The sequence below is a fragment of the Falco punctatus genome, assembly GCF_963210335.1.
Source record: "Falco punctatus genome assembly, chromosome: 5".
NCBI classification, from domain to species: Eukaryota; Metazoa; Chordata; class Aves; order Falconiformes; family Falconidae; genus Falco; species Falco punctatus.
The window spans coordinates 64,469,881-64,493,119 of NC_137584.1; the positions used below are offsets into that span (position 1 = coordinate 64,469,881).

The window sequence follows — 23,239 nt, forward strand, 5'->3', positions numbered from 1 at the left end:
CAGAGCATGGGTAATCGCTGCAACTGGTTTGGCAATGAGGGCGGTTCATGTTTTTGACTAGTCCAGGTCGGGGTGCAAATCAGAGAAGAAAGAAAGGAACATGCCATCCAAGCTATAGCAACTATATGTACAAACACCCAAGATAAGGGATGGGAGTGGGGGTGAGGTGGGTGTGTGTGAGGAGGGGGAGCCAGAGATGAAAAACTGCTCCCTCCCACCCCCCCCTTCACCCCCCCACCACCCACCCCACCCACCCCCCAGTGAAAATACAAGTATAAAACAGCTACATGAGTTACTGGGCTCTTTACTTCTCATTTAATAGCAATCAAAAGAAGTGAATATAGAGATAAAATACCATGTAGCTCACCTACAGTGAAAAATACCATCTCCAGTGACTATCAGCAATTCTTTGGGTGTCTCTGATGCTCAGTGCTTCTGCCTTAGACCACAAAAGGGCTGTTTGTTCACTGTTCACATAAATGCTCTTGCTCATTTTCCCATATATCTATTTTCTCCAGTCTTTTATGAAGTACCTTCTGTCCTATGATCTCAACATGAGTTATGTTTTAGGTATCGGTTGCATCTTCCTACCAGCTCCTGAAGGATACTTTTCAATTGCTAATCTACTACTCATGCCATAAGACAGCTGATTTTTAGACTTTAACTTTTGACAGAGTAAGGCTTGTCTCACAGTGAAAGAAACGTTGTTTACTGAGGTCCCTCTGTACAAAAATAAGAACAATACATTGATGTCATGCCAGACACGCAGTCCTTATAACCCAAGCAGACATGGGTCAGGCTGAATCATCAGTCGACACAAGAATTGTCTCACCTGATTATCTACAACACCACAGAGTTCAAAAATACCTCAGATGTGACCTTTACAAATAGAAAATTGTTTCTTTCTTCTCCGCGCCCCCACCTTTGCCCTCCAAGACTGCAAAAAACATTGATTTTTTTCTCAAAGGCTTTTGTAAGTATTGCAAATATGTCCTGACATTGGGGCAAATCTTCAGCATACACTGAGCAGAGATAGGGGGCAGGACTCCTATTAATAGTGATCTAAGTTGTTTAATTCTCCTGCAAGCTGTGCTGAAAATGAGCCCTACTGTGCCATGCCGGATCAATTAGGGCACAGTATGTGACCTGAAGCAATGGTTCTAAAGCAAAAAATTCAGTGTCAGAGTGTTTCAGTTTGTGAAAAAACAAGGCACAAGAAAGTGATTGTGAAAGATGTTTTTATTTAAAGACCCAGTGTCATCTTGAAAGTCACAGATCCTTCTTGAATCTTGTTACTTTTACTAAAATCAATGCAATGTGTACAGTTATGCAATGAAATAACTTTATATTGTTATTCTTTTATGCTTTATTGTTTCGGTATGACTTTCTTATATAGACATTTTGTCGTATTATTGCTTGTATGGTTTTCTACGTTACATGAACTCATTTCAGGTTGCATATTATGTTACGGTATTACTGTTTTCAAATAACCCCTGTAAAGTCTGTCCTGTTTCAGAAAGAAGCATCTGTTCTTTTGGCTGCAACAGCAGTTTTAATTTCTAAATATCTGCTCACTTTTTACAGTTTTTTTCTGTCTACTTCTAAAATTGCATTTCAGATATCTTGATAACTAAGTACAGGGTAGTCAGGCTTTCATCAAATTTTTCATGTTCTGATTTCTTGGGGTTTTCTTTCTACTGCATAAAAAGCCAAAAGGTGGAAGTCTGCGAAATATTTTCTTTCCATAACAAAGAATACATTTAGCACTGCATTGCTACGTTCCACACAATAGATACAGGGAACCATTGCTGTGGGTACATGCCAAAGCCATGTTTCAAACTCTTTGACAGCAATCAGATGTGAAGGCTCCATGGATTTGCCCAGTCATCTGACATTTTGTCCTCTCTAACACAAAGTGATGATAAAGACTTGTGCTCTTCACTTTTAGGTGGAACTATTTGTACCTTGCCTTCAGAAAATCAACCAGCAAGATAAACTAATACTCTAACCTACTTTAGGCAGTAGACCAGTTTTAACATTCTGGTCATTTTTACTGATGTGTAATGCACAGGAATAATCCATCAATGTGCTTTCCATATGTGGATACACTCAAGATCAGGCCAGACTAAAACCCCACCTGGGAAGACCCAAAAGTTTTAGACAAACCCAATATGCAGGATCACATCTTTTCCTCATTCATACCAACACCTTTTACAAGCTGAGTGATTGAACTTCACTGTATCTAGCCACTTAAACGAGGAAAGTTAACAGTGCCAGGATATCCTATTTGCTAGGAAAATGCAAGTAGCAGAATATTTTTTGCCACCTCCTAATCCTTAGATAGGGAGAAATGAGTTAAAAACAAATAAAAACAGATCATCAAACACTTTGTAGTCCTAAATATCAAATCACACTTTTCAAGACAACTAAATGAGATGAAGATCACAGAACAAACTATCCAATAAATAAAGACCACCCAGAGAAAGAAAAGTATAACAAGCCAAATGGAGACATAACTAACCACTCTACACAGCAAATGAACACAAATTAAATTAAGCTAGACTGAAAATCAAAGTGAATTACACGCAATCAAGGATCAGAAAAAAGGCAGGTCCTAAAAGTATTGCTGGCTTCTTTCCATCTCCCTTTGTGTATCTGATAATAGCCAATACCATTATGCATCTCACCATCATTGAATTAAATTTATCTGATTAGAGGAATTTCAGTATTTGTGAGGATGTCTATTACATTTCCAGGAGTGTTGTGCTTTAGTTTCAATGGTCACTGGAAATAAAATGCCCCTGTCTGTTGGTGACCAATAAATGACATTTCATACCATAGATCGTTTTTGAGGATAATTTCAGTAATTGTTTTCCTTTCCCTCTGACAACCAGCAGCAAGAACAGAAGAGAAAGGATAAACCTCTGTAAAAGCTAAGGGAACTATGAAAACAGAAAACACACATGAAAAACAAATAGTAGAATCTCATTATAAATATTAGACTAATATTACTTTAAGTCATGATTTCAAATTAGATTTGAGTTGCATAAACTTACACTCATTCCCAAGAGTATGCATTCAGAGTGAATAGCAGAAGCCCTACTCCAGCTGAGCAGTTCAGCAACTCCAACAGAGATACTTTTTTCTTTTCTGAAATGGAGCACATGCTAATAGAATGGGAAACTAGGAATGGTTTCATCTTTTTCTACTCAGCTGGGCTATACCGGCTTTAACCTTGATCCTGGAAATGCCAAACAACTTCACCTTTCCATGGGTGATAAAGCCTGGTGCTTCTGAAAGCGTGAAATGAACACATCAATTAGACAATGTGAAACGGGAGTGGAAGCTCAAAGCGGAGGCAGGGGAAGCTGAACAACTCACGGTGAACTTTCCTGATGTGGATTCCATTTCCTCAGACCTGCTATAATGTTCTTAGGAATTTGTGTTCCTTGTTTCCCAAAATTTAAGGATAATTCCTTCTCTGATTCCATAGGTGAACATTCTGGGACGAGTGTTCTCTACAGGTATGTCTGGTACATTGACAATGCACTCATCTTGTCCATGACTTGTGGGCCCTAGCAGAACTAATGGATAAGAAGCACCATCTGCTTTACCATTCGTTACTTTATTTACTCCTGAAATGACCCTATATCTGGATACTGCCAACATGTGCTTCTTTTCTCAAATGTTTTGAGAGCTGACAGATTCCTACCAGATGCAACCCGTATTTGCTCCTGGCTATTACAGGGGCAAGTACAATAATCCTTGTAATAAAATACTTATGGCCATACCCATCCATGTTCTCATTTTTCACTCTAGGCTTCGGTTTAGCAACAAGTTATGGTATTGGGGTCAAAGCATTTTCAACAGAGCAGTTTTCTACCATCAGAAAATAGAGTGCCACCAAAACTGCAAGTTTACACATAAACAGATTGGTATAGGGAAAATGTTTGAATAGAAAATATTCTGCCTTAGGTCAGGCTGGCATTAACCTCTGTCTCTGCCTTATATGTTATCTCTTACACCAGCTTGTTCAAACCAGAGGCCAATAGAAATTGAGTTTCAGCCTGAAGTAAGACAAAAACTGCTGTGTAGTGTGTATGTCATTAAATTCCTGTGGACAGACCTTGAAACTTATGTCATGCCCCAGTGACTGCTAGCTTTGTTTCTTCAAGTCAGTAGAGCTTCACAAAGGAGCTAGGGTACATCTGTGTAGATACAAGGGCTGAAGTGGAGCCACAGATCTGAATCCCATGATCACTCAACTCTTCGATATATTTTCAGCCTTTCAGTATGTGTAAATTTAGGACCAATGAAAATGTATCCTGATTACATATTCATGATAAAGACATACATTAGTTTTTTAGCTCAGTATTTTCACATCACTGAGGTTCCTCAGATAGAAATGATAAAATGGTCCATGTGTATTTTTTGACAATCATTCAAAATTCTGCTTGGACACCCATAAAAAAAAGCTATTGAGAAAAATCAAAATGCCATTTGAATGTAAAGTGGATTTTGTATAAGTCAAAACCAGGTCCTTGTGCAGGATTCTGCAGTTTTACAGAGGTGTGTATAAAGGTGCAGAGAAGAATATAGCAGTGATAGTTTATTTTCTTTATTAGGTTATATAGAGAGACCAGTCAGAGAAAACAATAAAAGTAAAATATAAAGGAAAAAAATAGTCTTTTTTTGCATAACTTAACCAGACATTAGACCTTTATAGTCTGAATAATGTGTTTTAAAAACTCAGGAGAGGCTTTGTGAGGCTCTTATAAGTCAAACGAGCATAAATTATTTCGGTAGCAATTCTAGGAAGGTAATATGGTAGCAAAGAATAAGACCACATGGGCTTGTGGTTTAATGCAGGTTGAAATGCTCTTTTTCTGTCAGATTAAGATAGTAATGCTCCAATGTTTATAGCAAAACATAACATACTACATTCTTGCAAGTTAGAGGAGCATATAATTTAGGTTTGGTACAACACCAGTTAAAGCACTTACAAAACCAAAGTCAATGTTAATCTTAGACTAGTGTCGTAATCCCTGAACAACTGACTGCTAAACCTGTGAATTAAAACAACACAGGACAGAAAGTGAGAATGGCCTCTTTAACCCCTGCATCAAAACAAAACAGACCCTTATTTCAGCATCACCTAATATTTTTATTAATTAAAAAAGACAACAACAGAAAAACCCTACTGTATATCAAGTTCTACCCATGCAGGCATGTGTTTTGGCCTTTGCACTACCTGATCTATAAATAAAATGTAGATGTATTTATATTGATTTGTTTCCATAGCAATGTAAAAGCTCCTCTTGGGTTTCCAAGGCAATAAGCAGCAGCCACAAATCAAAGAAGTATGGGAAATGTTCAGCAAGCAATGGGTTTAGGCAGTGCCCCAGGGCTCCAAGCAGAAATGTATTCTTTATCATAACAATCTGAAAAAAATGCTTGAAATTAAAACAGAAAATTTCATTTACCAGCTTCAAATTTTCTTTTATCATTAAACACACTGTAGAAATATGCTTTTGCTTGTGACAATTCTCATTCAAGTTACTCCCACTGACAGGAGAAAGGGATGTTCACTTAGATATCTTTTTAAATGTGGAGACGTCTAGAAGGATTTTAGAAACTCTGATACAAAACCTGCTGGAGGAGGGGAGCTCCAAGAGAAAACCCCAGGCAATGAAATCAAATTATTTAACTCCTCTTCTTTTTTATAACTGTCCAGAGATATTACTAATGACTCAGGTAAAAAAAAGAAGACCTAGTATAAACTTTTGTTGTGATCTAACTAAACCTTCTTGGAATATCCTTAAGATTCTTGTTCTATCTATGGAAGAAATTTATTACAAGGGGACTACTTTGTTCATGTACAAAAACTGAAAGAAAAAAATACAACTCTTAGCTATAATACCATTGTTACATCCATAGCTCTACACTACAACAATCTCCAAAAGGTTTTTTGTCCCCTTCTAAATTAAGTTAAAGAAGAACTCCATCTTGTCCTAAGAGCCATCCCAAGTATGAACTATGTCAATATAAATTAGTTAAGCCTGTAAATATCTGAAATATATTTGGACTTAAATCTTGGGCTTGTTCAGACAAAAATACACATTTTGGAGCCAAATTTATCACTTCTTCCTTGATATTCAGAAAAAAAAAAACCTTATTGTCTTGAAATAGTTCTAGATTCAGGCAAAGGAAAGAATAGTTATACTAAAAGATACAGAGAGAGTTGTCACACATCATATCTGGAATTGAAGTTGCTTAAGTACCTTAATTGGTAAAACTTTTAAATTTGGAGTTACACAAATAATGTTGATGCTTATGAAAGATTTTATTTACTTCACATGAGGTGAGATGCCTTACTTAAACAAGGTAACTGCCAACACACTCATCACTGCTAACTGCTTCAGCCAACTCTTCATAAATTAAAAAGAAAAACAGTAAGGTATACAGTGTCTAACTGCTCTGAAGTCTCAGTATTAACTGCTTCCCTCACCTATTCCTCTAAAGTGACTGGTATTGCTTTATTTTAAGAGATCTGTGCTTTATTTCTTTGCTTCATATACAACAAACGACCATCGATATTCTGGTTTTGAGTATGAATTTTTTTCATTAATTTTTCACATAAATGAAGGAAGATGAAAGCAAATGGAAAACCCTTTCTAAGTAACAATAAGCAACATAACTGTTGATTAAATTTTCTTTTCAGAGCAGAATTCAGCCTGAAGAAATCTAGTCATTTAGCAAAACCTATCAAGTTCAAAGAGAAAAGTTTCTTTTGTATTATCCAAAGATTGCTTTAAATTACACACCTGCAATGAAAATCAGACGTGTATCTTCTTATTTGAGTCTTCTCTAATTAAAATATGATCTGACCCCTGGTTTGGTTTTGCACTCAAAAGCAGCGTTAAAGAAAGAAAACTTCTAAAAAGCTTTACTATAAAACTTGCTATATAAAAGACATTGGTTTGGTGTGTTGTTGTTTGGGTTTTTTTTAAATAAAGCATGAGCAGCAAATCGAGGGAGGTGATTCTCCCTCTATGCTCCACTCTCGTGAGACCCCCACTTGGAATACTGTGTTCAGCTCTGGGGGCCCCAACAGAAGGACATGGACTGGCTGGGGTGAGCGCAGAGGAGGAACACAAATACAATCAGAGGGCTGGAGCACCTCTCCTATGTATACAGGCTGAGAGAGATGGAGTTGTTCAGCCTGGAAAAGGGTCCAGGGGGACCTTAGAGCAGCCTTCCAGTACCTAAAAGGGGCCTACAAGAGAACTGGAGAGGGACTTTTTACAAGGGCACATAGTGATAGGACAAGGGGCAATGGCTTTAAGATGAAAGGGGGTAGATTTAGATTAGCTATTAGGAATAAATTCTTCACTGTGAGGGTGGTGAGGCACTGGCACGGGTTGCCCAGAGAAGCTGTGGATGCCCCATCCCTGGAAGTGTTCAAGGCCAGGCTGGATGGGGCTGTGAGCAACCTGGTCTGGTGGAAGGTGTCCCTGCCCACGGCAGGGGGGTTGGAACTATATGAGCTTTAAAGGTCCCTTCCAACCCAACCCATTCTATGAATCCATGATTCTAAAGGGTAGGGTTTTAAAACATGGCAAAAAGCTAGTTTATTCAACAAATTTGCAAGTTTTTAACATGACAGCTTCCCAAGGCTTTCTAGCAATTTTCATCTAACCTCCCTCACCTATGACTCAAGGAGACAGAAGGCTTCAACACTGAGTCATGACACACAGAAAAAATCCCGGGGTCCTTTTGAACTTACGACAGAGTGAGAGTTTCAAAGGAGACCTGTAACTTCTTCAGCACCCCATAACTAATGTTCCTGTTGGGGATTTTAGTCAAATTTCTCTCACGTAATGGACAGTTGCTGTCTGGATGGTGATGGGCATCGGCACTGCAAATAACACTTCAATTTTATCACTATTTCTCACTTTTAATTTGATTGCCACAGTTCTGGCCACAGGTGGAGGTTCCTTCAGGTCTTTTATTTGCAAGTATTGTTTAAAGCATGAAGAGTTAAACCATAAAGAAGAAAAACTGTGGGAAGGACTGTCAGAAGTATTGTCATATTCACTGCCACAAAGAGAACATTTACAAGTGAACAGAAAATGGTAACATATGTTTTCATCCATTTAATTTCCCATATCACATGCTGAATACAGCAAAATGCCATAGTTAAGTCCTTATCTGTATAAAAAAATTCTCTATCTTTTTTCTTCATTTACGAAAGGATTTTCATCATGTGGGTGATATTTCCTCTTCTCATCCTTGGAATCTGGAAATGTTGAGGCCTGCTTGCTCCAAGATGTTTATCTCTACATCTTGCCATTATAACGTTACTAAAATGTTTTCCACCAACTGGAATTTTCTTCTGTGCATAAGGTCTGCAATATCTAGGTACAAATCTCAATTTCACTAAAGGTGATGAAGACTGAATGTTAAGAACTTTTTCACTACTGAATACCACTTATCTTTCTTTCACAATTCAGCTAAAAGCTTTTCTGCTGCAATCGTATTTGGAAAATCTGACCCGGACATGCTAAAGTTAATAGCAAAATGGATCTAGAAATGGTTAAATTAAAAAAAAATGTTGACATGAATGCAAGTTTTTAATAAAAGCACAAATGACCTTAGCAGTTGCAGCATTATTTCTGGAAAAGAACAATAATGAAATATGCATGTAGGTTAGAAAGAGGAACAGCAGGTATTAGTATATATTGGTTTTGTACAAGTATTGCATAGAGTGAGTTTCTAAAGCATCTGTGTAAACCCTATTACTCCTATGAAAGCACCATATTATTTTTAATGTTCACATTCTTCTTGTGTGATATTTTTAAATATGTAGTTTACTCAGCCTCATTCAAATTTAATGAAATGTAGCAATTAAAATACCCATTTTCTTTGTGTAAAAAGATTTGGACAGATGAAAAGAAATATTAACAGACTTCTGTGTTAAAGCTAAGCTTTAAATTATTTGTTAATTTTAATTGCAAGCCTAAAGTACTAAATTAATTAGTTTAGAAGTAAAGATGTGTTGAAATGTATTAAAAGTACCACTTAAAAAAGAAATGAAAGCTTACAGATATTCAGCTGAATGTGAAATACTTGGAAAAAAATACATTATATAGTTGTCTCCTAAACTAACCCTTTAAATAAATGTTGTCCCTAACTGTAAGTAGTTATCTCTTATTTTGTTTCTACTCCCTTCTGTCCCACTTTGCAATTACCCACTTCCATATTCTTTACCTTGCCACCCTATTGCTATGCCATGTTATCATAGCAGTTCCAGTAAATGGTCTCCTTCTCTTCCACTTATTCATAGGAATCTTCCCAGTACAGTCTGAGCGCAGAAGCTGAATTTGTTTACTACTTTATCTATTTATGTTCTTAGAACTCCATTTCTACCATAGAAGAATCACAACTTGGGAGATGCTGGTTGGCTTGACATATATTCAGAGGTAGCAACTATATGACAATTGGGTAATGCAAATATTTGTTCGTTACTTATAGACAGGAAGAAGAGCCTCCTCCGTACTGATCCAAAACTCAACATTTGGGGTTATGTAAGTTTTCTTTCTTCAGTGCAGTTTAATCTAGACTTCAGCCAGACCTTCTGCCTTCCTGCTTTGAAGCATGGAGGCTACACTGGAGCACGAACCTGGAAAGCTTCATTTGCTTCTGTCTTCTCCAAAAATCATTCAAAAGCTGCACACTGTTGAATTACCCGATTAAATTATTTCAGGAGCATTTGCAATTGCTAAGGAAAAACATTTAAATCTCTGTCTGCACCTTCTATCAAGCATGTTTGAAGAAATGACAAGTTTTTAGTGCAGAAGACTCACACTTCAGCAATCTGGGACATCTATCTCATTATTTTTAAAAACCTTATTCTATGCTCATACCCCCAAAACACTGTTTTTAATTTGACAAATAAACAAGAAAAAGTCTTCTCATCTTGGGGAGATATATACCTATTTATGTTAATTAATGAAAACAAAGTCTCATCTGGTACTTTCTGATTGAAACTGAGTAAGAATCAGCTCAAAACTGCAGGGGAGTTGAAAGAGCTTTGCTAATGATATGTACATATTTTCAAACAGCTGGAGATCACAAGTTAGTACAGTGGATGCTGGAAACTGCTAATTATGATAGGCAGAAATGTTGATCTATGTGTGTTCACAGGCAAAGGCTTCTGAACATAATCCTACTATACTGCAACAGAAAACCATTCAGTGGTGCAACTCATGGTAGGTATATTAGCTATGGGGAGAAATTAACCTTCTCATTCATTTCCACATAGATTATTTACAAGATCAGTGGGTTTCTTTGTGCAAAGAACCTCACTGAGTGTTGTCTGGTTAGTTTCGGCTATATATGTGTTTGAGGACCAAGCCTTTCTGAGTAAAGATCCTCTACAGAACTTAAACATGCTCCCTGTAGGTAGAGACGTGAGCTCGCTCAGGCTGTCTGCACATTTTGAATACTAACTTCAAATGATGTTCACTCATCCCCTGATTTCATGTCTTTGGCTCTTACTTATATAATAGAGGATTTGTTCCAGCTGTGACTTGTAAATAACCTACAGGCCAGATTTGTTGTGGACTAAGAGGCCAAATTTATCACTCCATAAAAAAAAGTCATAAGACATGCTAATCAATAGATAACTGTGTAGGATATCCTTTTGCACACCCACTGACTCTGCCTCTGTTATCAATACATGGGGCACGACCAAAAAAGCGTCTATAACTTCTTCATAGCTAAACTCCATCACTAATGGGAGGTACTAATGCTCTGCGCCTAGGAAACAAATGTGATATACTTCAGTGAGGCAAATTTGTTTTCTCCACCAAGTAGTGCTTATCTAATTAGTTCCTATAGCCGCAGACATACAGGATTTGCTGCATCTGTACCTCTGGTCAGGGTAGTAAATCCAACAGACTTAAAACATACTATATATATTATGCATGTGCACGTCCTCATGCAACACATATGTTGAAAGTACATACAGACTCCTTTGAGGAAATCTCAGGTAGAAATACGGGAGCATTTGCTCATCTGTTTTGTTGAGTTAGAACCTTGATTTTGAAAATGGCCACTAATAAATAGTCAAAACCTTCTGTGAACAATGGCAAAATGTACAAGACGTGTTCTCCACTGTCAAGATCCAAGTATCTGCTTCTGAAAAGACTATCTGCATTTGCCTTTCCTGAGCTCATACACAAATGAAGACTTACCTCAACTTAATGATACTGTTCACAGTTTACTAGGAATGTTTTTATCTATCTGATGGATGAGGTTACCTTTTCCTTCTGCTCCAGGACCTTTCAGTCTAAATATATTTTGATTCTACTTAATTAGAGCAATTCAGATAGAGTTGGAAAGGAACAAATCATATGAAGCACTAAGAATAAAAGACCTGGTAATCACTCTCCCAGCATGATAAGGTCAAGATACAATGAAAGAACATCCTTTTAAAACTGCATATGGTATTTTACACAAGAACAATAAAGGTGAACCGTGGCCCTGCTCATTCTTAAAAGAAATAAACCAGGTGATAGATGTTCATGTAGTGGCCAGTGTCACCCATCACTGGCTCCAAAGCCTGATGGAGTTATAGTGCTGGTACCTTTCTCAGCATGCAATTGACAACATTTTCAGCAACATGCAGACCATAGATATGTCAGGCTTGTAGGAACAAATCCTGATGCATTCAGACAAGATGAAATAAATATTAAATATCCCTGACAGATGTTTAACCTGTTTTTCAACACTTCTAGAAAGGAAACTCTATAAGCTTCCAAACAAGTTTCATAACCCTTACAAGTGTCACCTTAGCTAACTCTTCCTGGCTGACAGTTACTTCTTTTTCCTATATTAATAAGGAAGAAACACATCTATGACCCTCTTCATTAGGACTTTTTACACAGTGGAAAACTGTTTCTACATTCCCCCTTATTATTTAGTCTTCTATTTCCTAGATTTTTAGAAATCTAATACCTTCAGTTATCCTTGTAAATTAAGTTTCCCAAAGCTCTCACCACTATTCTATAGATCCCCTCCAATCTGTAGTGGTAGCACTTCCAAGAAGCAGCATCCAAGCGAGACTTCCTAAGCATCACCTTGACTAATCAACTCCCCCACCTTTTTTAACAGACTTCTAGCAATACATGACAGAACAAGTTTTACCTTTCTTCATCACCATTATACTGTTAACTGCTATTTGTTCTCTGTCTCACTGTTGATTTCTGATTATTGTCCCCATTTATCAAGATAATTTTAAATCAGGATCCCATCTCGTGAAATGCTTGCCAAATCTGTGCTTGCTGGTTGGTCAGTCAGTCAGTTTGTTCATTGATTTATTTATTTGTTGCCTCATTATCTTGTAAGTAGTTATAAATGTGTTTGTACAGGTTGTCTTGGTGTCCTGCTGACTATCAAAGTGAGACTGACAGATTTAGTGTCCCCTGGGTTCTCCTCTTTCTTTTTTATTTCAAAACACTTAATTCCTTCACAGCGAGAGCATAGAAACGCCATACTCTTTTGATTCTAGCATGAGTTCCAACTACCAGATTGTTGCATAAACTGAAGCAAGCTAGTTCTTTTAACACAGATATTCATATCTTAACAATTTGAAGTAAATATTATACGGTTACTGTTATTTCAGATATGCCCATTTTGAGTATGATGAGATTCTGAGGCCACAAGAGATTTGGTTTGTGAAACTTGACTGGATCTGTGCAGGAGAGGAATTACAAGGTATGCAGGAGTAATTCTTGGCAGGTACAGAAGGAGATCGGAAAGTGCAAAAGGTGTACCACTCTTCCTGAAGTGAAATGAGTAAGCTAACCATGTACAATGCCTCAAAATGACAGCATGCAAGCAATAAGACTTAAAAAAAAATGACTTTAAAAATGCTAAGCATTAAAGTCTGATATATAAGAAATCAAATTTTCATAATGGAAATAACAATAGCATGGATAGAGTGTGTCCTGGAATTAACTCGCTGATATTCCTGAGCTGGGTACTGCCCAGATATTTATTACAACTGAGAGTAGTAAAAATGCAGAAACCACATCCATTTTCCCCTCTTGAAATGAGATGTTTAATTTAATTAAGTAATTTAATTGATTGAACAATTCTGTTCTACAAAGTAAAATTTCAGTGGTTGTCGGAAATGCATGTTAAAATTAGAGACTACGAAGCAAATCTGAAAGTAGGCAAACTATTTAATGGTAGTAAGTGTCAGATGTCAGTCTTGTTTGTAAAATAACTACAAGCACTTTCACACGGTCCCCCTAATTTATACACAATTAAAATAATTGGATTTTTAACAAAATTCATTCAGCACTTTGATTAGTGTTAAGGGCTTGTTAATTTTAATCAGCTGATAATTCAAGGTTTAGCTTATTTTTCTGTAACACAGACATTCATTCTTTCCTCACTTACAGAAGAGAATGATTTCAGGTTTTCAAAACAGTCAGATATCCATACATAATGTTATCATAAATTAATGTACAGATTAAAAAGAATAAGAAAAAAAAAGTGTTGGAGGTGACCAGATGGCCAGAAATATACAATGATGAAAAGACCAGTGCATTAGGTTTTCCATAAAACTTTTGCAGTGTGATATCTAAATTATCCAATCTTAAGAAAAGCAATAACCTTGATCATATAATGTACAATATTGATAGCTTAGTAAAAGTTAGCTCAGGCCACTCCATTTGTCCAGATCTTTCTAGGGAAATGTAACCAGATAGCTATAGTTTAAAAAAAAGATACACAATAGAAGTTATCAAACAAGAAATCTTCAGCTAATTCTTCCATTGCTGTATATAAACTAGAATATTTTGCATAAAATTGATTTAAAGAATTTTACTGAGTAAAATTAATTCCACCTACAAAATGTTTACTAAGTAACCAGGCAGCAAAGAAGCTGTGGAAATGAAATCTTCCTTAAGAGCTATAGTTCGGGTACAGCTTATTTCCTCCCAAGCTGAGATTGTATTATAGTCAGGATCTCTGGGGTCCATTTGGTCTATGTAAAGAAAGTCTAAGACATTTCTCCTACTTTACTGATAGAAATAAAATAAAATTTCCTGGTTATTTAGCTTTGCCACACTTAAAATGTCACATCTGAGATTTGAAATACCCATGATTATCATACCTAACTGTTGGAATAGTCTCCATCCATGTTAGTCTGAGGAAAAAATTGCACAGAAAAGAGAGAACAAATTAATTAATTTTGAGCCTCTTACTACCGTCCTTCAATGCATCTCACTGTCCCTCTAGCACAACATAGTCTTTTTTCTCTTCTCATTATTTCTAGGCAATTTTATCTACAGTCATGGTGAAAGGTGCTGGTAGTCCTTTACTATAAATTCAAGAGACAAAATTGCTCCCTTAACCAAGATATCCTGCTAATCTAAAATAAAATATTTGATGTGGACAGGTAGTCCAGTGCAATCATAGATATCATAGATAATCATAGATACAAGCCAGGTGGACTGATCATGAGCAAATAGTAACCATCAGTTAACTGCAGTCTGACAGTTACTGAAGTAACAAAAGAAGTGTAATGGGAATGCTCACACAACGTAACAGGTTCACAAACACAGTCCATACATCTTAAAAAGTATTTTTGTCTTTTTGGACATTTTCAATTTCCATGTTGGAATACATGTGTAGATAGGAATCCAGTTCTGGAATTTACCTTCATAAGTCTAATTTATTTAGCATATATTAGAAAATTCTTATAAGTATGCATGCATTTTTTTAAGAACAAGAGACTGATTTGCTTTCTACTTTAGCTTTTATTTCTGCTTTGCCTCCTTGCTATTGTGCCTAATTCTGTCTTAAGTTCAACAGAAGCAGAGGTTATTAGTGCCATCTTCCAGTTTATAATAATGTTTTTACATTATTATTTTTTTCTGAATCACTTAGCAAAGAAAAACAATTAAGTTAGAATCTACCTGACTGAAAGTAGGTATGCAATTGAAAGATTCTATGTAATAGGATGATCCTGTCCACAAACAAGAAATAGAGGTCAGAGTTCCTCAATTTTTGATATTGTTCCCAATCCTTAATGCAATAAAGGGGACTACATACAATTCCAATTTATTGCTATTGTGAGCATAAGTAAAAACTTCTATATGAAAATAGGTGTACAGACTCAATATAGTCTCAAGTATGAGGGATTTCTATATTGAGCCTTAAAAATTGTAGAGAGACATTCAAACTGCAAACTCACCTTTTTTCATTTCTCTTTGAATTCTTATTTCTTACTTTTGGTGTGACAGAAACTTTGTCATCTTATTTGTTTAAAGGAAGCCTAAAGTAATGAACAGCACAGCAAGCAGGCAACAAGTATAGTGGAGGATATCATGTGAGAAAGCAGATGGCTGCCGAAATACTTATGCAATGTCACACATGTCATACAGGCTTCCCAGGCTGTTGATGAGACAGCTTTTAACTAATTAGATGCATATAATGAGTTAAAACCTAGTCTTTTCAATTGTATAGCTGCATTACTTAAGGCATAGAGGCAACTCATTTTATCCTGCCTCTGCCGAGACATTTGCATAAAGCTTAACGATATGTGGTTTAGTGCCGACTCAAAGAAATATATTGGGGAAAGGTTTTGTGAAGGGGTGTGGGGGGGTGTGGGGTGGAGGAGGAGAGAGAGAAATTGAGAGAAGAGGTGAGTTAATACAAGAACCACACAGTGCCCAGACACCAGGCAGCTCAGGGTCAAGCCAAGCAAGCAGTTTTTCTTCATGACTAAGAGGAGTGACCTATAGGTCCCTCTCACACTCCAGTGCCTCCTTGGAGGAGCCGACTGCTTAGCTTATGCCAGCCTGAGGTAAGAATGACAGCAAAGCTATTACCACATTTCCCAACCGGGCTTTCTTCTAGTTGGGGAAAGGTGCTAGCCCTGCCTAGGACCACTTTCCTTCCCTCTTTGGTTCACTGCCTAGCCTCACAAGGCAGCATTTCTACTCACTATGTTACTTGTATTACATGGACAGAGAGACTTCCTTCCTACAGCTTACTGGCCTCGCATGCTCCCTCTGGGTAACTTGGGTTTATCAGACTTTAAAAAGCAGTTCTAAAAATCCATAACCTTCTTACAGTTGAAATCTTTTATAGGAGTCTGTGTACAGTTTATTCAGATCACAGGTGTTGGAAATTGAGTTTGCTTAGAGAGGAAGGAAGTGAGAGTATAATGCATTTTTCATACCAGATGATGACACGAAATGTAGTCATGCAGAAATCACTCAGCTTCTTCTTAGAGACTTGATTTCAAAGCACCATTAAGTAAAGCTGATTGTTTTGCCCAAACACTAACTTCATTACTTAAAAGTAATCTGCAAGGGAAATGCATGCTTTCTTTAATTCACTAAATGATTCGCCTTGTTGAAGTGTCAGATAAGACAAAGAACCTTTAAATCCCAGAAAAGCTTGCTCACAGAATGAAAGACAAACCACTTTTTGTTTTACTGATTTGATCAAGAATGCCTGAGTCATGAGTAACTTGTCTCTGTTATAAACTTGAATATATAGCTCAAATTAAGCATTTGATTCTAATTTCACTGCATATTACAGTATCACCAACAATCGGTCAGATGTAATGAAAAATTAACGTGAACAGTCAATATGAGTCTACCAGGACAAAATGTTTCCCCACAATAGTAGAGCTGCGCCTTACTCCCAAAAGCTTGCAGCACTGCCATGTGAAATTTGGGAGGAGCTCTACTTTCACATTAAAACTAACAGGCAAATCCTAGCTGCATATGTCACCTTCTATCTGTAAGTCAGCTGGGAAATCTCAGCCAAGGAATTATCTGTGAAAATTCTTTCCTCCTTACTGCATCAGAAAACTTCACCAAGTAATGCTATTTTCTCACCCACCAAAAAAGTTTGGGGTTTTTTTTCCCCCTTTTCATAGGCTCCCATTAGCTTACAATTACCAAGATAATTAGAAATAAAGCATACATATTTTATGCATTTCATGCTAATTTTACAGGCCTGCATGATGTCAAATCCATCTTTATCCTATGTAGACTGTGTAGGCATTCTGCCCAATATAACTGTCGTCTTAAGTGTGCAGTCACGTGTGTATGCATATATATTTTCCTATTCAGGAAAGCTATAAATTCACCACATAAATACTCACTTCCTGAGGCCTCAGAAGCAATGAAACAGGTGAAATTTTCGCTGTCCTTTTTTACCCTTGTGACAAGTATTTTGCTTCAGATACTTTGATAACCTTCAGCACAGCTCTGTAGATGAAGATGATGTCTTAGTACCGTTGGCTTGCCGGTGTTTTGCATCACAGCTCACTGGTTGGTGCTGCTGCAATATGAGCTGCCAACCTCCCACCTTCAGCTTAACTTCAGCCAGACTTTCATAAGCCACAGAGATGCTGACATAAAATAATGGTTTTCTGGGAGGAGCTGGTGATGGAGAAATCCAGGTCATTGCAATAACCCTTCCAGGTTTTGAGTAGGATTCTCAGATAGTTCTTATTGCTGAGGCCTGGTCTACTAATTATATGCTTTTGCATGGATATAAGCAAAAATAATGCAATAAGAACAAGTTTAATCAACTACATACACATTCAGTGGGGAAACACTGACTAAGCAGTAGTTGGTACCTTAAAGTCTGAGGTTTACAGTGATCAGCAACGTAAAGTTTGGCCCAGTTTATGCAGAATCAGGAAGGTTTTCTCTGAAATAAATTGTCTAGTTTGGAGCATCACACTTCAAGGAAGATTTGATTAAGTGGAAGAGAATGTATGGAGAAAAAGAAACATCCAAAGTCTAGGAAGCAAACTATGATGCAAGACTGAAAGGAGCAGGGTTGTTAAGGTGACTAAAGGATGGCTGTTATCAGAGATTGCAAAGCAGGGTACAAATTAGAAAGGAATAAACCATCTCCTTTGTCCACCATGGCAAGAATAACCTGTTGCACCTATAAACTTAAAGTTATACTTCTGGGGAAAACAAACAAATAAACAAACAAAACCACCCCAAAACAAACAAACAAAAAGCTCAGTTTCTAAAAGCAGGTGTATACTCAAATATGTTACCGTTTTTTTAAAGCACATTGTAGAGACACCTGTCAGGAAAGACTTAGATTTAGCTGATCCTACCTTGAAACAGGGAACAGAATGGATGGTGTCTTATGGCCTAGTTTTCTGAGATGTCAGGAGTCTAATATCTTTAGTTCAGCATCCTGAAAATATAAGCTAAATCATTACAAGGAAATAGAGAAAAAGGGCGGATAGAAACATTGAAACATTCCAACTGCCCACAAGCATACAAAAGAGATGAAAAAGAAGTGAAAAGGACACCCTGTTGCAGGATCAGGTGCACTGGCATGCTGGGCACTCAGAGCCACAGCAATGACCAGAGGTGACAGCCTCCCCCAGGGGAGCTGGGGGGGTCTCCACCTGGTCTGGCTTGACTTGTGGAGCAAAGAACGTCATATATATACTGCTGTTAAACAGATTTAAAAGGAAAGTGGGCTGAGTGGAGGGGAGGTTTCGCGCTTGCTTCAGACACCTGGCAATTGTGTCTCAACTTGTTGTATTTCAGTGATACTCTTTAAATCACAGAGCCACATCCAAGGCACAGGATTGTTAATACACTGAAATCAACAGAAAAATTAACCTTGATTTCAAAATAACTCCAGCATCCACTGGATATATGCATACTGTTTTTGCAGAAGGGTAAATACAGGTACAAATCTTAAATTATTTAATGATATATTTCAAATATACTGAGAAAGACACTGATAGATGTTATTCTGTTTTTAATTACCACACATCTAACAGTTCAAATGCATTTTTCTGTCAGGGGTTAATTCTTGAGTTACCTGTCATTGATGAAGTAAATGTCCTAAAAAAAAATTTACCTGCAAATACCATTAAAATTATTATTCTTCAGCCACATTATTATCAATGCAGACAAAACAGGATTCCCTGAAAAATGTTTTAACCCAAGTTTTTTCCCTTGAGGAAAAAAGAACCTACATATATAAATCACAATTGTTTTTAGCAAGGACAGTGCAATGAAGATTTAAATTAGAAGAAAATGAAGTAGTAAAGAAGTATTTTATATTTTATTTCTTATTTTTATTTCAACCAGTTGAAGTTCGACAGGTCACCACACTGGGAAATAAACACTACATGAACACTAAATGCTGCATACAAACATCGCTTGGGAAAACCAAAAAATCTGATATATAGAGGACTATTTAATCATTAAAGATAAAAACAGAAATTTCCACAAATGGCAAGTGGACAGATGGGTGGAAGGCTTGGATAAGCTGTTTGATGGCCTCCCACCATTCATTCTGGTATGCCAACTGGTAATTATTCTGCAGAAAACTATGTAGGTCCAGGCTGTGTTTTATCACATAAAATCTATACAATGACATGGATCATAAACAATCTATAGGCATATATCTACATTGGATTTACAAAAGAAATGATGTAATGATAACTCATTGCAATTTTGAAGATAACAGAAGCATAATTGTGTATAGCAATGTAATCGCATCTGGTCAAACTGCCACATGCAAAATCAGAAGATTTACCAGGCCAGCTGAAAAAAATAATGCTGAAATGTATCAATAGACTGTACTATTTTGTCCCCAATGTTCTTGCAGTTATAGTTCCAGCTATGGCCCTTTTGTGTCACAGTGATAAAATTCACAGTCCTGATACTGAACTATGTTTTCAATCCATCAGTAATTTTTAGTTACATTTTCTTCTGACAGAAGAAAATTGAGTAGACCAGTTGGGTTTATCTATAGGTCAGCTGCAGTTCAGCACTGCAGTCCTATCTATGCAATCTGTTGAATCATTATCATTATTTCCTTTGGTGATATTGTTTCCAGCTCATCTGAAATCATACGGAGGTACTGAAGAGCACCAACTACCACTTCAGTTGTAAATAAGTGATCCGCACTGTCAATGAGTTTGAGTATTTCTGATGAGATACATGGGGATGCACAGCACACATTTTAAAGCAATAATTAAGCTTTTAAGGTAAATTAGGATAAAAATAGAACACTTCTTTTTGCCAATAAGAAATTATTGCTCTTATTTAAAAATGTAATACTGATACATACATTTTTTCAGCCTGTAAGGGGCTCTTTTCATTTAAGTATCAGTGCCAGTTTTCACTGAAATATTACACATAAATAAGATCAAACCTAAGGTTAATCCCTGACAGATGTCAACCCATAGCTTACCTCCTCTTTGATACTTGCCTTTTAAACACACTCCCAAAACCTATTTAAATTATCATTGATATGACATACCTAATCTTAAATTCTTGCTAGCCTCACATTAGTCTAGAAATATTCCAAATATTTTTCTACTGTTCATAACTGTACTCGGAGGACTTTAAAAATGTTATTATTTATTATGCCATATATTGTGCATATTAACATTTTTGCAGGACAACCCAGGGATCAGGCCCAATCAACATGATTTTATGAAAGGCATGTCCTGCTTGACAAATCTGATCTCCTTCTACAACAAAATGACCTGCCTAGTGGATGAGGGAAAGGCTGTGGATGTTGTCTACCTGGACCTTAGCAAAGCCTTTGACACCATCTCCCACAGCGTTCTCCTGCAGACACTGGCTGCTCATGCTTAGATGGGTGTACTTTACGCTGAGGTACAAAGCTGGCTGGCTGGCCAAGTCCAAAGAGTGGTGGTGAATGCAGTTCATCCAGCTGGTGGCCGGTCACAGGTGGTGTTCCCCAGGGCTCAGTACTGGGGCCAGTTCTGTTGAATATCTTTATCAATGATTTGGATGAGGGGATTGGGTGCACCCTCAGTCAGTTTACAGAAGACACCAAGTTGAGCTGGGAGTGCTGGTCTTCTTGAGGGTAGGAAGGCTCTGCAGAGGCATCTGGACAGGCTGGATCATGGGCCAAGGCCAACCGTATGAGTTTCAACAAGGAGGACTGCTGGGTCCTGCACTTGGGTCACAGCAACCCCATGCAACGCTACAGGCTTGGGGAAGAGTGCCTGGAAAGTTGCACGGTGGGAAAGGACCTGGGGTGTTGGTTGACCATTGGCTGAAGATGAGCCAGCAGTGTGCCCAGGTGGACAAGAAGGCCAACGGCATCCTGGCTTGTATCCAGAAGAGTATGGGCAGCAGGACTAGGGAGGTGATCATTCCCCTGTACTCAATGCTGGTGAGGCTGCACGTCAGATACTGTGTTCAGTTTTGGGTCCCTCGCTTCAAGAGGGACATGGAGGTGCTGGATTGTGTCCACAGAAGGGCAAGAGGGCTGGTGAAGGGTCTGGAGCACAAGTCTTGTGAGGAGCGGCTGGGGCAAGTGGGGTTGTTTGGCCTGGAGAAAAGGAGGCTCATAGGAGACCTCATCACTCCCTACAGCTACCTGAAAAAGGTTGTAGACGGGTGGGGGTAGGTCTCTTCTCCCAGATAAGTAGCAATAGAATAAGAAGAAATGTCTTCAAGTTATGCCAGGGGAGGTCTAGATTGGGTATGATGAAAAATTTCTTCACTGAAAATGTTGTCAAGCACTGGGACAGGCTGCCCAGGGAAGTGGTATTGTCAACTGTTCCTGGAGGCGTTTTAAAACAGCATAGATGCAGTGCTTACGGATATGGTTTAGTGGTGGACTTGGCAGTGTTAGTTGAACCGTTGGACTTGATGGTATTACAGGTCTTTTCCAACCTAAATGATTCTATATACGTTCAGACCTAATTTTGTTTACTTGGTAGCCATTGATCTATCTTCAGATACACAATGGAGAGAAATTGTCAAGCGTCACACATGTTAAAGAAACAGATGTAAAAAAAAATATGTCTGCATTGTCCTTAGGAACAGGATTAATTTCTATGTCGTCCATGATCCCTACTAAGGTATTCACTTTCTAATAAAACTACATGGAAAATAACATCTGGAAAACATGCTAGTGAGAAAACTCAGTAGCAGTGGGATAGTTGTGCAAATAAAAGACTGCTCCTAACCAAAATTCTTTAATGACCACCTTGACAGCTCTTTGTAGAACAGAAATTCACCCTGAAAAAAGCAGGGGATGATAGAATTTAATATGTGCTGTATTCATAGACCTTGTTTAGCTAGGTAGAGAATTGCAGAGATAACAAACTGTCACATTTCCAATGCTTAATACCCAAACATTAGTGCTTACATTCATGCCTATACACCTAAACAAAGTGACTTCTCCAAAATGCGGAGGCAAATTTCACAGCACAAAGTATTCCAGAGCTAGAGAGACATAAATTCACAAATGAGATTAATTTTAGAGTTTTAGACAGGTATGGACTGTGCTAATTTGCTGGTCTCCTCCAGTTCTGAGATACTGACATTTCAATAGACTATTTCATAGAGATACATATCTAAGATTGGAAGACTGAGTCACACTCACAAGGCACGTAATTCTTTCATTGAAATACAAAGAAGGAACAGATTATTAGTTTAGACTAAATATTTAAACATCAGACAGAAAAAAAAACTGCCCAGAGAGACCTACTGTTCCTGAGTTCATTATAAGATCCCTCTTTGCATACATAAACCAAAGTTTCACTTCCCTGCTTTGTTACCATATTGCATTTCAGATGCTTAGCTGTTCACATTGTCTACTGCACACCAGCATCTATTCTGTCACTGTAGCTGATGTCCAGGTTTTCACTGGTCATGACAAAATCACATTTCATTAGCGTTGTCCACATGGACATCTGTCATATTACACTGCATCTTGTATACAGAATTTCATATGGGGTTTTGATGCAAAAAACATGTCCCCAGAGATTTGCTGAAGAGTTGAGAGAAAAACAGATGTCTCTAATTTTTTTAAATGGTTAGTCAGCTAGTCCGGTTCGACTCTGAAAATAAAAAAAAAATTAGCAATGTGGGTTCAAAGCAGGCAGGAGTAATTTCAACCCCAAAGCTGTGTTCTTTTCATAAATTAAGAACTGCAGATTGAATTATTTATAGTCATTTGCCTATTGACTTTCACCTCGTCTTCGATTTAGGAGCTATCCATCATGCACTCAGTTCAGAAACATTCCCCCTTCTGAAATTCTGAAATTTTCTGCTAAACATATTTTTATTAGTTTGAGACTTCAGCTGTTAGAAGTCTGTTGTTAAAACTACAGATTTTGAATCTATTCTGATAGGATTGTATAAATGGGTCATCTTGTATG

General features: G+C 37.5%; 2 long non-coding RNA genes across 2 annotated transcripts in view; one reads left to right on the forward strand and one right to left on the reverse strand.

Moving 5' to 3' along the window:
- Positions 1-23,239, reverse strand: part of LOC308064505 — a 41,228-nt gene that overhangs the window by 8,179 nt on the left and 9,810 nt on the right. Inside the window, exon 1 of the long non-coding RNA XR_013928412.1 lies at positions 368-23,239. This exon is cut by the window's right edge and continues 9,810 nt beyond it. This is a non-coding gene — a long non-coding RNA (uncharacterized lncRNA). The remainder of the gene's footprint in view (positions 1-367) is intronic.
- LOC308064504 overlaps positions 1-23,239 on the forward strand; it is a 27,849-nt gene that overhangs the window by 4,483 nt on the left and 127 nt on the right. Inside the window, exon 2 of the long non-coding RNA XR_013928411.1 lies at positions 1-23,239. This exon is cut by the window's right edge and continues 127 nt beyond it. This is a non-coding gene — a long non-coding RNA (uncharacterized lncRNA).